The sequence below is a fragment of the Podarcis melisellensis genome (assembly GCF_964234715.1).
Source record: "Podarcis melisellensis genome assembly, chromosome: 9".
NCBI lineage: Eukaryota > Metazoa > Chordata > Lepidosauria > Squamata > Lacertidae > Podarcis > Podarcis melisellensis.
In genome coordinates this window covers 69569396-69585254 of record NC_138541.1, presented here as the reverse complement: position 1 = coordinate 69585254, position 15859 = coordinate 69569396, and positions in this window count along the sequence as shown.

The following is a 15859-nucleotide window of genomic DNA, read 5'->3' as shown; positions in this document are numbered from 1 at the left end:
GGGAAATAATGGGAGAGGAGATAGGGTCAAGCAGGAACAGCTGGCTGAATGTTATCACTGCAAAGCATTCCAGACCCACCATCTCCCAGAATCCGGCGAGCCTTAAAAGTAGGAAAGCAAAGAGCTCCAAGACAGAGGGCAGGTAGCAGCACCCATAGAGGAGATGATAATAATGAGGAATGAGGAAATGGGGTGGGGGGGTTGGAGATTCACTTGGGACAACGCCATTATCCAAAAGGCTGGGTTCTATAGCCTCTCTCTGTAAAGATTGAAACAAAAAAGCACAGTAAGAAACGTTTCCTTGTCTTTATACTTTTCTGGGCAACCAGCTGGGAGCTGCTGACATCATCCTGACATCTGTGAGGTGATATATAGATAGGAAAAACAAATAATTTTCTCTTCTAATTTGACTGGATAGATGACGGGCCCCAGTCCTGACTGAACGACCGCCTCCCCAGTTGTGCTTAACCTTTCACCTTCCATCAGCCCTGAGTAAACAGGGATTATTCAGAATATGGGAGGCCATGTGTGGCACCATATCCTGCAGTAGCCAGGGCACTCACAGCCACATCATCATCTTGGGGGACACTGTTTGGTGTGGTGACCATTCCTCACCACACCTGGACACTTTTCTCCACTTGGTTTGCCAGCAATAATATACATGAGGCTGGATCAATGAGTGGAATTGCGTGTTGAGGTCCCCAAGCCACCCCAATAACTCACACATCACACATAATTTTTGTTTAAGGTTTTGGGCATAATTTTGGCCACAACTTTATTTAAATACATAACTGTGAGTGGTTGCTTAGGCATTGGTTCCGACTATCTGTCCTTGCCCCAGGGACAGAACTGACTTCCGGATTCCAGCGGAAGCCAGTCAGGGAAAACAATATTGGGGAGAAATGAAACTGGGCACCAGACCCTCACCTTTCCCTGCATGCTCCCAGAGGCTTGCGTGGCCCAAGCCTGATGTCAGGGACTTGGACAACAGCATGGCAAGCCCCTGGATTCCTTTAACAGAATTCCCTTGCCACACCAGCATTGGAGGGGTAGGCACTTACCCCTCCACCAACCAATTTTTTAACCAATGTCTAACAGCAAACCTTACAAGTTGTGATGATTTTCTATGCAGTAGGCAAAAACCAAATGGCTCCAGCTAATCAGCCAAATGGACAAAATTCCTACCAGGCCCCTGCCCCCAAAGCAGGCGACCCCATGACAGGCATAGCAAGGTCAAAATTCCCAGTTCAGGGAGGGTGAGTGGGTGATCCAGTGCATGCAGCAAAAGAGGACACCCAAAGCTGTGTGCCCAATATTTAAAACCTTTGAGCCCAGCCAACAAATTGGTAACATCGAAACCTCCCCAGAAACACAAGTACCCAATCACAGCCTGTGGCCATCCAAACAGATCTGCCCATCAACAGTGGGGTGGCCTGCTAGACCCCAGCGCAACACGTGCTCTCTATTAAGGAGAACACAGTTTGCAGAAACAGGACACTCTTGGCTCCCACAAGCATAAGAGGGGCAATTTTGCTGATGCTTCCTGCCCTCCCTCCTGCACAACTACAGTGAAGCAGAGGGATGGCTGTGGGCAGAGTCTGGATGGTCATCTGTCTTGGCTACTTTAGTTGAGATTCCTGCACTGCAGAGAGTTGGACCACATGGCCCTTGGGGTCCCTTCCAACTCTATGACTTTATGATTCTATGAAGAAGTTCTTGGTGTTGACTGTGGTTGGCTGCAGAAAGATCATGGGACGGCCCTCCCAGCCCTAGACTGCTTGATCCCTGTCTTATTTGAGGAGACAGAGCTGCTCTGTCTATGGCTATGTGGAGCAACCGACTGCAGGATTACAGCCAGTGTGTTTGATCTCTCACATATGTTTCGTATAAGTTCCTTGCAGTTTGGCTCGCAAGTGATAGACGACAGTCTCTAAAGTGACTTTGTAAAGAACCTGGAAATGTCCCAACACATGTAGTGCTTTGTTATTCTGTATTAAAATGAAATGAAATGAAATGAAATGAAATGAAATGAAATGAAATGAAATGAAATGAAATGAAATGAAATGAAATGAAATGAAATGAAATGAAATGAAATGAAATAAAATAAAATAAATAGTGGTACCTCTGGTTGTGAATGGGATCTGTTCCGGAGGCCCATTCACAACATGAAAAGAGCGCAACCTGAAGGGCTGTATCTGTGCAGATGCACGGCACATTTTGGTGCTTGTGCACATGCGTGAAGCACGATTTGGCGCTTTTGCGCATGCGCGAGGAGCAAAACCCAGAAGTAACCCTTTCCGGTACTTCCGGGTCGCCATGGGACATAACCTGAAAGAATGTAACATGAAGCAAATGTAACATGAGGTATGACTGTAAAATAAAATAAAATTGGAATACTATTCAAATATTGTGCTTGTTGTTCCAAGCATACCAAAGTTTTCTGGAGCTTCCTGCAAAATAAATTGGGAAGAAATATTCATATCCTAAAGGGGGAAAAACCCAGGTGAAGACACAAACGATGGGAAGATGATATGGCAAGATAGCTCTGTATCTATCCGCTTCTGCTGACCTTTCTTCCTCTTAAAGCTGTCAACTATAGTTAAGGAACTGGAATAATACTATGGGCACAGGACATTCAGATGGGAACAGGACATTCAGATTATTAAAAACAACATTGACATTGTGAAATATTTCTAATGGATGGCAGCGTTCAGGTCCTTACCTGACCATTTCTTATATTCTTGTGGTATTTGTACATCTCCCCCCAGAAAATAGCAACTGAGGGGAAATTAAATGGGAGAAAAGGTTACTGGCATTGTGGCGCCAATCTAATTCAGCCCTTACCAATCCAGGGCTGCTTTTTACCTTTGGCAAAACTGGAGTGGATCCAGTCACTGATCCTTTGGCATTAGATCCAGTTCTTTTTTCTTTTTTTAAAAAAATTATACATAATCTTTTAAAATTATACTTAATCTTTCTGTGCAAAGAAATATTACAGTGTTCATGGTAGCTTTCAACCCACAGCAACTGCTATTAGCAGCTACTATCAGTAACTATCTATCAGCAAAACTGCTGAAAAAAATCCATTATTTCTTCAGTGCCTGTAAACGTGTCCATTTGTGCAATTTCCATGGCTTTAATCAGCCATTCTTTGATTGCACATCTAGTTTGGACTTGGAAAGGATATCTTATGAATATATGTAGAATATCAGTTGTCATTTTGTTCTATATATTCCGGTTAGGTTCTTCAGCTCCCATTCTTTTTGGAAAAACTGAATATATCACTTGCTCCTAAGCTACAGTTTGACTTTTGAATCTGGAAATTTATTGTCCCAGAAGAATCTGTGTGCCTAGCATGAAGAGCAATGCGGGATGTATATTTATGTGACCCAAAGAGGCCAATTTAAAAGAACTGGAGGAAGCAAAGAGCTTAGACAGGCTTCTTGAGAATACTCCACACAAAGACAAACACTGGGAAAGGGAAAATATTTGATGCCTCCTTTTCTCGCTTTAATTCTGGCAGGGTAGCTGACCTGAACCAAAGTGAATGCTAGATTTATAGTTTGGGAATATGTGCTAGGAAGCTAATTTAGCTTGGCTACCATAACAGCTTTTGGTAAAGATTGCTATTTGTGAGAGTCGCGTTTGGGAAGGAAATGGCTCTTCTTCCTATGTATTAGTGGTCACTCCAAACAATCTTCCCTGAACTTCCCTGAACTCTTTCCATGTAAGAAAAACAAAACTTCCAGTTTCATCTTTCCTCAAATCTGCAAAGCTTTGCACATAAGCTGCCCAGATTTAAAGACCAACTGACCACAAAAGATGCATAGATGTCAGTACTTTCTGAATCATGCTCTTTGGACTCTGCATTTGAGGATCATCCACCCTGTATATTGGACAGCAAACAGGGTGAAAAGCGGAACAGAGTTGATGTCAAATTTCTGACATGGATGTCTTATAAAATTAGGTTAAACTAAAGCAGTGACTTCATCCCTTGGTGTGTTTTGAAAATGGATCGTGACTCCAAGGAAGTAAAAAGAGTAAGAAACATGCTTAGCACTTTTCTGAGATAGAAGATATAACTCAAACTTGACTTTTGCCTGAACCTTTTTTCAATGGAAGGAAACTATGAAGGACTCAGCTTGAAAACAATTTAAATGCTATCATTATGCATGTTCTTGAACTTAATGGGATGTTTAAGCATACATGTAACTTTAACAACCATAGATACTGACAGCCAACCAATTTAACACAATGATTCACTTACTATATATATATAAGGTAACAAGGGCTTAGCCCTACCAAGTTAAATGTCAATTTTTATTTTTATTTTAAACACGTTTCTCTTAAAATCTCAAAGCCACACTCTTTCCTGTTTGTCCTTCCATAATCAGAAATGTCTCCTTCAGGCTTCTAAGTTCAATCTCATGTTCCCTGGTCAGATATCTGCACCACGCTATCAGTTCAAAAATATTGCTATGACCAGAAGCCTCCACTCACTTGTCTCCAGGTAGAAAAACAGCATGACAGTAAAATTAGTAGAGCTACAGGCTCTTATCCCTGGTTGCAGAATTCCTCCTCCCTACTGTTGTCTTGATGGCAATCTAGCCATTGTTCTGAGGATGCTCAGAGCTGCTTCCTTGAAGGCCAAGCCTACCCAACAGCAAAGTTCAGGACCCAGCTGCCCTGATCAGCTTTGTGGTTTTGTTCTTTGCTACTCATTTCATTATATGTGTGAGTTCGCTTCACTGGACATTGTGTGAGTCTCTTGGATGTGAAATCAATACGTTGGGGGGGGGGTTTGTTGTTTTTTTACTTATACATTTTCTTAATGGATGGGTATGATAAGTTATTTTTATTTTATTTTATTTCCACTATGTAATTGCTTAGAAGTAGAACTGTGTGATGGCCCCTGTCCCTGCATTCAAGGGTCTTATGCTCAGGTACCTGGCTATAGGACTGGAGTGTTACAAACCACCCCCAAGTGGTTCTGTGAGTGGTCAGAACAGGACTTATCAATAGTTCTCCCTGGCAGCATGGCAGTAACAATGAATGACTTCATATGGTGCTTCACTTAATTTCATAAAGGTTTTTACTCTTTCCTTATATCAAGCAATAAAGAACCATAAAGAAGGACCATAAAGAAGGCTGGTTGCCGAAGAATTGATGCTTTTGAATTATGGTGCTGGAGGAGACTCTTGAGAGTCCCATGGACTGCAAGAAGATCAAACCAATCCATTCTGAAGGAAATCAGCCCTGAGTGCTCATTGGAAGGACAGATCCTGAAGCTGAGGCTCCAATACTTGGGCCACCTCATGAGAAGAGAAGACTTCCTTGAAAAGACCCTGATGTTGGGAAAGATGGAGGGCACAAGGAGAAGGGGACGACAGGGGATGAGATGGTTGGACAGTGTTCTCGAAGCTACCAGCATGAGTTTGACCAAACTGCGGGAGGCAGTGGAAGACAGGAGTGCCTGGTGTGCTCTGGTCCATGGGGTCACGAAGAGTCGGACACGACTAAACAACAACAACATATCGAGCAAATGAGAATGGTAAATTCAAAGACGCATAGCCAATTCTAGATCACATAATAATAAGAAAATCAGAATATAATGTAGTTCTTATCATCCTTTTTATTTAAGTATATGAGACATATGTTTTGAAAACAGGAAGTCTTGCAGTAGGTGGTGTGTAGGGAAAGCAAAACTAGGTGAAAAAAAGCCTTTCCAGCTGATGACTTAAAATGATAAAGGGATGCTAAGGAAAGAAAATAAAGAAAGGATTTATAATAAATGTAAAACAGTTAATAAACACACACTTGATATTCCAATGTGCAAGGATTTGGGTGGCATAATTTTATGTTTTCAAAAAATGTGTAATGCTAAGTGCTCCAGAAACCAGATAGAATGACTAAAAAGGAATTTAAATTTATACTTATTTTTATAACTTGTAATTGCTGTACTTGGTAGCAATTTAAGGAGTAAAACACTATCTTGCGGTTCTCACTTCTCAGCCGCACTAGTTTATTTCAAAAGTGCAATGCTGGCAAAAGCAACATCAAGATGTAAAGGTTTGTTAAAGTCAGAGCAAAAGAAATCAATAACTATAAAATGATAATAATTACTTGTATAGGTTACCAAGGGTGTCCAATAAATTGCTTGCAAATTCTTTGCTACCTAATGCCTTATATCGCTAGCCATACAAAATGGAGTAGTTGTGAAGGGTCACAGAAAAAAAGGAATATGTGGGTTAATGTATTTGAGAAAGATTACACACATTAAAGGTAAAGGTAAAGGGGACCCTTGACCACTAGGTCCAATCGTTTACCTTCCCACCAGAGCGGTACCTATTTATCTACTTGCACTTTGACGTGTTTTCGAACTGGTAGGTGGGCAGAAACAAGGACCGAGCAATAGGAGCTCACCCCATCACGGGGATTCAAACTGCCGACCTTCTGATCGGCAAGCCTTAGGCTCTGTGGTTTAACCCACAGCACCACTCGCGCCCCTATTACACACATTACAATATGCAATATACCATAAAGTAGTTTCATGATTTAATGGTAATGATATTGCCCTGTGTGGCAATGGGTTCAGACCTCTACCTCTTTCTTCGTATGTATCTTCCCTTACAGGGAAAGATCCTTTGGCTGATAGCTGTGTTTAAAGGCAAGCAAGAATAGGCACTCCATGAAATAAGGGCTGTGAACTGAATTTCTTGAGCCATGACAGATGGCTGCCCATTGGTGAGGGTTCCCTCGGGAAAAGAAATAAGTGACTTAGGTAAATTTGTTCAGATTTATGTTTCATTTTGCTTTCCTCCAGGTGAGTAGAGGAAAGTCTCATCCATTATGATCCTCAGATGGGAAAAAGAAAGCTTCAAGCCTAGATAATTTTCGGCTGGAGAGAGGTTTACCTTTGTCCTCTTCGTTGGAACTTTGTGGGGAGATGAGGCATCGTATGAATTCAGAAAGTTATTAGCCACAATTCTCAAACACTTAATTATTTGGCCTTATGAAACAACCGGTATAGAAATAGCACAATTAGCTGCCATTAATGTGTATTTTGCCCACTCCTGAAGAGGATTAGAAAATGCCAGGAGTCATGAGAATAAATGGTTTAAAGCTGGGGTGGAGAATCTGTAGTCCTCTTGTGGGTGTCCCATCAGCCCCAGCCACTGTGGCCAGTGGTAGGGTGTGATGGCCTGGGAATCCAATTCAGAGGCTGAACCGGAGGAATCCCAGCCTGCACAGGAGTCCCCGCCTCCAGGGCCGGCTGAACTGGGGCGGGGCTTTGGATCTGAAGCGCCTGCACCTGTGCCGGATCCTCAGAAGCAGGCACCAGGTGATTCCACTCTAGCTCCAGAGGTCATTAAGGACACAGTGCCTACAGGTGCACCTCTCCCGGTCCTGCCAGAGGAAGGTGAGTCTCCCCCTGGATCCAGTAACTCCCCAGCCTCTCCTGAACTGCAGAGGCTCAGGGCAGAGAGGCGAAGGGAACTGGTTTCTCCCAGGAGGAGTGCTCGCCTTAAGGCCAAGAGAGGCGGGTCTCCTGGGGGCCGGAACCGCCCCTGGCCTCAGAGAAGATAAAGGCCAGTCAGCCCGGTCCCAGGTTGTGGGAGCAACGTTGTTAAGTACCTGCTCTTGCTCCTGCCCAGACCCAGACCTGACCCTCCAGTGTTCCTGTCCCCGCCTGGCTTCCTGCTTTGGACCTTGCCCCGCTCCTTGTGAACTGTTTCCAGGCTAGTGACCCAGGACCAGACTTTGACTACGCCAATGGTAACCTTCCCCCCGGGACCAGCACATAGGGGATGATGGGCTGTTGTAGTTCAAGAAAATCTGAAAGGTCTAGCGAAGGAACTTATGAAGGAAGTGTGCCACTACCTCTTTCAACGTGGTAGGAATTGCCCCTTCCTGCAATGTAACCCAACTAACCCCTTGATACAAATAAGTATCAAGAGAGCAAGCAGCTGGCAGTATTTCACCCCCAGGCCACAGTAATGCAAACTGTTCCCACACAATAGGACAAGATCTCCAGATACTTCCTCTGAATCTTCAACCGTGCTGAAAAGATCAGCACTTGTCACAGAAGACTTTTGGATATTACAGACCATGGGCTTACCCACACTGCTCTTTCCAGGCATTTTCTACATTTTAAAGCTCCATGTCCAAGTGGCCTTTTTTCCCTTTGCTCCAGAACCTTTCCTGTGAAAAGCCAATGTGTAGAGCTCAGTCGGAGCAAACATGATCTGCAGAAATCCCAAATTGACATTTGCTCTTGGACACGGTGAGTTAAAGCACAGACTTCTGCCTGGAAAGAACAGGGCAAAGATAAGTATGGATATGTTCTGAGACCAAAGCTCACTAGTCCTTCAACTACTCTGGAAACATCTGCTGGACAGCTACTCCAAGTTGCAATGGAGGCAGAAAAGTAAGATGTCCTCACTGCCACACGGTGGGCACTGTTATGCACTCAAACCTGCAACCAATTGCCTTCACTACCCTTGGACTAGAGTCTTCCAAACTTCTTCATTGTCTGGGGTTCACTGGAGTTCTTGGGTCTTTATAAGCCCACATTCCCAACATATTCACACTCCTGTCTCAGAAAACTATGCTGGCTTGGTCATGGATAGCTCAGCAGGTTAGAGCATGGTGCTGATGAGGCCCAGTTTGCATTAGCTTACAGAGTAATCGCACATCTTAAGGCACTGAAAGGATGCAATGTCCCAAAATATTAAAATATTCAAAAGCTTTTATTTGCAGAACATATAGCTAAAGAAGAATATGTGCAAAGTATTTACATTCACATGCTTATCCAAACATGGGCTTATTTTTTTCTTAGTTGAAGGTTGCAGCTTCTTCCTTAAACATTCAAAGAAACGGCGTCTTTCTCTCTTTCCAGTACTTGCATTCAGACTTCTGTACATGACCCAATTAGGTCATGCAGATACTTCTGAAAGGTTTCCACTTTCTCCTTCCAACAAACTTCTCCTTACGGCTTCTTTGAGAGAACTTCTGTACTTCTTTCTGTCACATATATTCACATAGAAATATTTGCACTCCTCTCCTGAAATGTGTTTAGAGAGAGAGTTATCTAACACTATCTCTTCTTCAGTGTTCATGGAGATGCAGCCATTGCAGTCAAGTCACTCAAACACAAAACAAAATGGAGAATGTAATAAAAAATACTTCCCATATGACCAGAGTTAACCAATCACACAAGAGTTACTATGGAGCATTCTGGAATTAAACACACAGCAATGCATTTAAGCATTCCCAATTTCAGTAAATTAAATCACTATGCTTAACAATTATGCTTCCCCTTCATCTTCCCCCAGCTCTCATGTACCCCATAAATCTGCCCCACATGATCCCTTAACCATCTGAAGCAGATTTTAGGGGTCTCTGGGAGGCTGCAGGAGGGAGTTGGGGAAAGAGAAGCCATGTTGTGCAAGCAAACAGCTTTTGGATCTCACAATTTTCTGCATTGCGCTCCTGACGCCAGCATCACTGCAGATTACTTGTAAGGTAAAAAAAAAAAGGTAAAGGACCGCTGGATGGTTAAGTCCAGTCAAAGGTGACTATGGGGTTGCAGCGCTCATCTCGCTTTCAGGCTGAGGGAGCCAGTGGTTGTCCACAGACAACTTTCCAGGTCATGTGGCCAGCAGGACTTAATTTTCTTTACATGGTTTGTGATTGTTACGTTAGACATTAAAGGTAAAGGTAAAAGGACCCCTGACCATTAGGTCCAGTCGCAGACAACTCTGGGGTTGCGGTACTCATCTCGCTTTACTGGCCGAGGGAGCCGGAATACAGCTTCTGGGTCATGTGGCCAGCATGACTAAGCCACTTCTGGCAAACCAGAGCAGCACACAGAAACGCCGTTTACCTTCCCGCCGGAGCGGTACCTATTTATCTACTTGCACTTTGATGTGCTTTCAAACTGCTAGGTTGGCAGGAGCTGGGACCGAGCAATGGGAGCTCACCCCATCATGGGGATTTGAACCACCAACCTTCTGATCGGCAAGTCCTAGGCTCTGTGGTATAGACCACAGCGCCACCCGCGTCCCACCTTATACATTAGCACCTGGCTTTTCTGCCCCTTGCCACCTTTTTGTCTTTGCAACAACACTGTAAGGTAGGTTAGACTGAGCATTGGTTCAGTTATCAGAGTTATAAAACTGCACATGTCTAGAGTATTATTATTATTATTATTTCTTTATTGTTATTTATTCGGTGTGTATTTTGCAGTAAAATATCAGGACAGTGTGATGCTGCAGTTAAGGTGGTGGGGATGGATGCCTTCTCAGCTTTGTGCATGTTTATGGAAGCAATAAAAGATGCGGCCTAATTAAACCTCCCTCCCCCTCCTCTTGCTCCCGGATAACAGGCACAGATAAGAAACTCCTTGCAACTGCCGAGACCTCAGAATTCTTCAAAAGGATAGCCCCATCCGAAAGAAAAAGAAGGCATTTGATTTCTGATTGGGCTTCAGTCCACAAATGCAACGAGAAAAGAAAGATCAGTCCTGGAAATGACAAAAGTGTGTAGTAGCATTTTCATATTGGGGTACGTCAGAATTATATTGCAACCCAGCAATGTTTTGTTCATCCCAAGGAAAGCTTTTAAAACAAAATACAAGCTAAATCTGCAACTCCAAATTTACAGATGTAATGACTAGCAAAGAACAAATGGATCGATGAATGAACAGATGCCAGTGTTTCCAAATCAGACATAACTAAACTGAACCCTGTGAGTTCATTTCTATCAGGCCTTCAACCCAACATTTTGTGCTTTAAACGGAGACCAGATGATATTCTCACCCGAAGTAACTCATTGTTTGATTCAAAAAAACAAAACAAAACAAATCCCTTCTGTTTCAAAACCAGTCTATACAGATCAGAAATGAAAGGTCAAAAGATACACGCTATAAACAGTGGCTTCTAGTGAAATGGCCTGGGAGAAACAGAAGTTATCAAAATGACCGCAAAGAAAGTGTTAGGTGAGCTTTCCTGGGGAGGGTATTCCACAAACATGGTGCCACCAACAAGAAGGCCTTTCCCCCCTTGTTAAGTCTCCACTGTACTGCACTGCACCCAACAGGTGCAAGACAAGACCTCTGTATTTGTGGAAAAAGCCATTTTTCTGGTACAGTGGTACCTCAGGTTACAGAGGCTGCAGCTTACAGACTCTGCTAACCCAGAAATAGTACCTTGGGTTAAGAACTTTGCTTCAGGATGAGAACAGAAATTGTGCAGCTGCGGCGCAGCAGCGGCGGGAGGCCCCATGAGCTAAAGTGGTGCCTCAGGTTAAGAACAGTTTCAGGTTAAAAACGGACCTCTGGAACGAATTAAGTTCTTAACCCGAGGTACCACTGTACTCTGGGACCAGGCCATTTAAAGCTTTTAAGGATCAAAGCTGGCACTGAGAAGTGTACCCAGAAACAGACAGAGAAACTGGGCACCTGATTAAAGCACTGGCATAAGGTGATCAAATAACCCAGTCACAATATGCAGCACTCACCCCACTAACACACATCACACCACCGGTGAGCACAGTTTTGAGCGCTGACAATGTTTTAACAGCACAGGCAATGCATGGTGCTTTAGTCACTGGATTGCAGTGTGATTCCATGGCCATTGAGGGGCGGAGGGAGAGAGAGAGAGTTATAACAGTAAGCCTCCTGTGCACTTATTTTGCTCTGAAGCCCCTTCCCAAAATCTGCTTTGGACCATGCTACCTATAAGCATCTGCCCTCGCCCCTCTGCCCCCCACACCAGGGTGACATCTTTCTCCCTCCTGACCTGGGTGCCCTAATTGCATTAACTTGGGGGGCTGACCCCTAGCCAACCAGGACACCAAGTGTTCAGGGGTTTTTTGAAAAAATTAAACTGCCCCTACAAAACATATCACTTACTGGATCCTTAACACTAGTGGAGATTTGAGAAAACATCTGCTATTTTCCCTTTATATTCTCAAGAAAAAAGAAGAAGAATCGTGAGCATAAAAGTCTTGCAAGAATAGAAAGATATTGATTTATGTGCCGTCAACAGCTCAAATGAACAGTGTTCTTACGCATTTTATATTATAGTCTGGATAAAACTCAAGACAAACTGAAGAATCTTTTGATCCTTTCAATATTTCTCTGAATTAGTTCCAAACTTCTAGATGTCTGCTGGTTCCTCTTAGTATAATTAATCCGTTCAAGAAGAAAGGACACACTCATAGAAGATTTGTGTGTGTCTGTGTGCATTACAAATGGAGATGGGGGAATAATCTAAGGAGAAATCATCTTAACTTCAATTTTTCTTTCACTTTTCCATAAACAACAACAAATTGTGTTTGTTTTATTTAACTTTGGCCCTCGTTTCACAATTGATGACTTGTATGCAGTTCAAAAGATGTTTTCTCTACTTAAATCCAGATGGTTCGCGATAAGGTACATTAGAAAAAATGACAGCACATCAGGGCATTCATCTTCACTTCACGTCTTTCAAATAAACATTCATAGCATTTCTGAGTGATATTGTGGTGAACCGCTGCTGTTGAAATATCCCGTCGCCTCCATCGGGGCACATATCTAATCCTTTATTTGTGGGTGTCTGAAGGGATATGGGGAGGCTAAAACAAAGCCATCTCTTGGTTAATATGCCCATATGGAAATAGTTGAGAACACTCGAAAGCGGTGTGCAGATTACATCCATAAAATACCAGAGCCATTCTACATCTCATGTGGAAGATTCGAGACCAAGCATACACTTGACAGGAATCTGCAGCCAGTCCATACAATGCATGTACTCCTATCAATTACCATGTGTAAAATGTATTTGCCATAAAATAACTTGGATATGAGCCTTCCATAGGAGTGCTGTGTATAGGAAAAAGGAAAGATAATAATAATAATAATAATAATAATAATAATAATAATAATAATAATAATAATAAGTTATTTGTACCACACCCATCTGGCTGGGTTTCCCCAGCCACCCTGGGCGACTTCCAACAAAGATTAAAAATACATTTAAATTTCACACATTAAAAACTTCCCTGAACAGAGCTGCCTTGTAATAGCCTTACAAGGTTTCAGGGCACCTCTGCCCACTGTTCGTGTGTGTGTGTGTGATGCTAGACCAGGCTTTGTGAACCTTGTGCCCTCCTTATGTTTAGGATTACAACAACCTCAGTCAGTCTGTGTTGGCTGGGACTGATGGGACTTGGAATCCAATTATCTGGAGGGTGCCAGGTTGGACAAGATTGTACTAGACCTTTATCCTGGGCAACAGCTAGTATTGTTTCTTTTAGGAGGAAGACTAGTATGTACTTCAAGATTACTTTGATTTTTGTATTCTTCCTGCATCAGTTTTCAGCCCGTTTCCATATCTGTGTATCTTTGTACCCAGCCCTGGTCTTTTCAGATAAACAGGTCAGCTTTGACTCTAGCCATGTACCAGTTTTCTGTTGATTATAATGATTTAATTGCACCCTGAAAGGGAGAATGCCTTATGTATATTGCTAAGGGTTTAACATTGGAAAATTCCAATGTGGTATACTAAAGCTAGAAAGAGCTCTCTGAGCTCCTAGCTGGGTTAATAATTAACTATTGATGTGCTCTGCTCTTCCATATGAGTGTTTAACCTTAGGTCACATGATAAAGGTATTCAATTGCAAATAACCATTTTGAATGGGGTTGCCCTTTGGTCTTTTGTTCTCAGGTACAGTGGAAGAAAGATGTGCAAATGAGTCTCTCCAGGAGAAAAAACAGGTTTAGGCTGATGGAGGCTGTAGGGAGAGAGACAAATTTGATTTTAGGTGTGTTTGTTATTATATTATATTTTAAGGAAGATGCTGAGCCTGTGCTTGGACAAGCATATGTCTTGTGGAACTATTTGGATATATCGTTGATTTGTTTTTGTACTTGTTTTGAAGAAGTTCTGGTTAATAAAGCTTTGAATCTTGACTATGGATCTGGACAATTTTTATTTCAAAAGGAATCAGTTGTTATACATCCGATTGATTCAAGCTGTGCAATTATTAATATCTGCAATATTTTTTGCACTGTCTGTCTAATGGAAGTGGATAAAGTGAGCAAGGATAAATTGTTCTTTTTCTTCCATAACAGTAGAGCTCGTGGACATCCGGTGAAGCGGAATGTTGGATGATTCAGGACATACAAAAGGAAGGACTCCTTCACACAGCATCTGGTCCCAAGGAGGTAGTGATGGCCACCAACTTGGATGGCTTTTGTTATGTACTGAGTTGAATAGGATCCAAACTGCAGCAGTCTGATTGGTCCTAGAACAATAGGATTCAGAATGCAGCAGTCTGATTGGTCCTAGAACAATAGGATTCAGAATGCAGCAGTCTGATTGGTCCTAGAACAATGCAGCAGTATGATTGGTCGGCAGGAGCCACCCAATCCAGCTCCAGATAAAAGTGAATCCACAACCTGATTGGCCTACAGGAGAATTCCGGAATTAGCCAATCACGTGCAGCCCATTGTGTAAATAATGTCTATAAAGCAGATACTTTGAGGGGACTTTCATTCCCTCCTCACCACTAAGAGCTGAATAAAGAGCATGAAATCCACTCTCGACTCTGAGTATATTTCAGCTTTAAAGGCAGTTTAGACAAATTCATGGAGGATATGACCTTATTATGTTTTTATGTGTTGGAAGCTGCCCAGAGTGGCTGGAATAACCCAGCCAGATGGGCAAGGTATAAATGATAAAAAGAGGAGGAGGAGACTATCACTAGCTACTAGCTTGAATGACCACATTTTTCCACCAACGTCAGAGGCAGTATGTCTCTGAACACCAGTTGCTGTCAGGGCCTGGACTGAGGAGGAATGGTGTGGGCCACCCCCACCTTCTCCTGAACCTTCCCAAGAACAGGAGGAAAGTATAGACTTAGAACAGTGGTTTGCAGAAGGTCATAGTTCAGAGGCTGCAGAGGGGAGAAGCTGGGAAATATTGGGAGAGGAGGAGCAGGAAGAGGAAGCACCAGGGGAGAGACAGCTGACAGACTCAGCCTTCCTGACCCCTCTCTCCCAGGACCCGGCATGCATTGAGAGTAGTAGAACAGAAAGCTCAGAGGCAGAAAGCTCAGATTAGTCGGTGCAGGGATGATGTAGAATAGGAGAGACTGGGGGGTGGGACTGGACTTGGAGCAACGCCATTATCTAGGGGAGGCTGCATTCCTTTCTCTCTCTCTGTGAATATTGAATAAATTACTGGTACGAACTTTGGTTGTTTATCTGCTTCTTGAGTGTCACCGTGGGAGAGATCAGATTCCCCAAACCTGACTATTGTTTAGAATCGCAGGTGAGACGAGTGCCCTAGCTCTCAAGTTCTGTTTGTAGGATATCCAGTGGATTTCTATTTGGCCCCTTTGAGAGCAGGATGCTGGACTTGATGGTCCTTGCCGACCTATCAGACTCTTATTATGTTCTTATAAACAAATGGTGAAAGTGGCCAAAAACTAACAGGGCAGCGTTTGAATTTGGAGGTGATGGGCATGTTGGGAAAGGTTCGTGATGATTGCCTGGAGGAACCATGGTGAGGACTTCCAGAGTTAGGCATTGCAGTGTAATGCTAATATTTCATTTTAAGATCTCTGCAGAGCAGTTGAACTATTGATTCTCTGAAATATACAGAAGCCTGTAATAATGTCCTGTTTGGCAGTGGTGAGTTTGCCCTTTAACAACCACTTTTGCAATAGACATATCCCCCCCCCCTTTAAAATGAATCATTCATTTCTAGCTCATTAGGTTTCCGGGTATCTGCACTTGCCCTTGCTTCATCTGTGTTGCAATTATCCAGCCAACCCGCATCTCTCCAAACACTTTCAAGTTCTTTCTTCACCC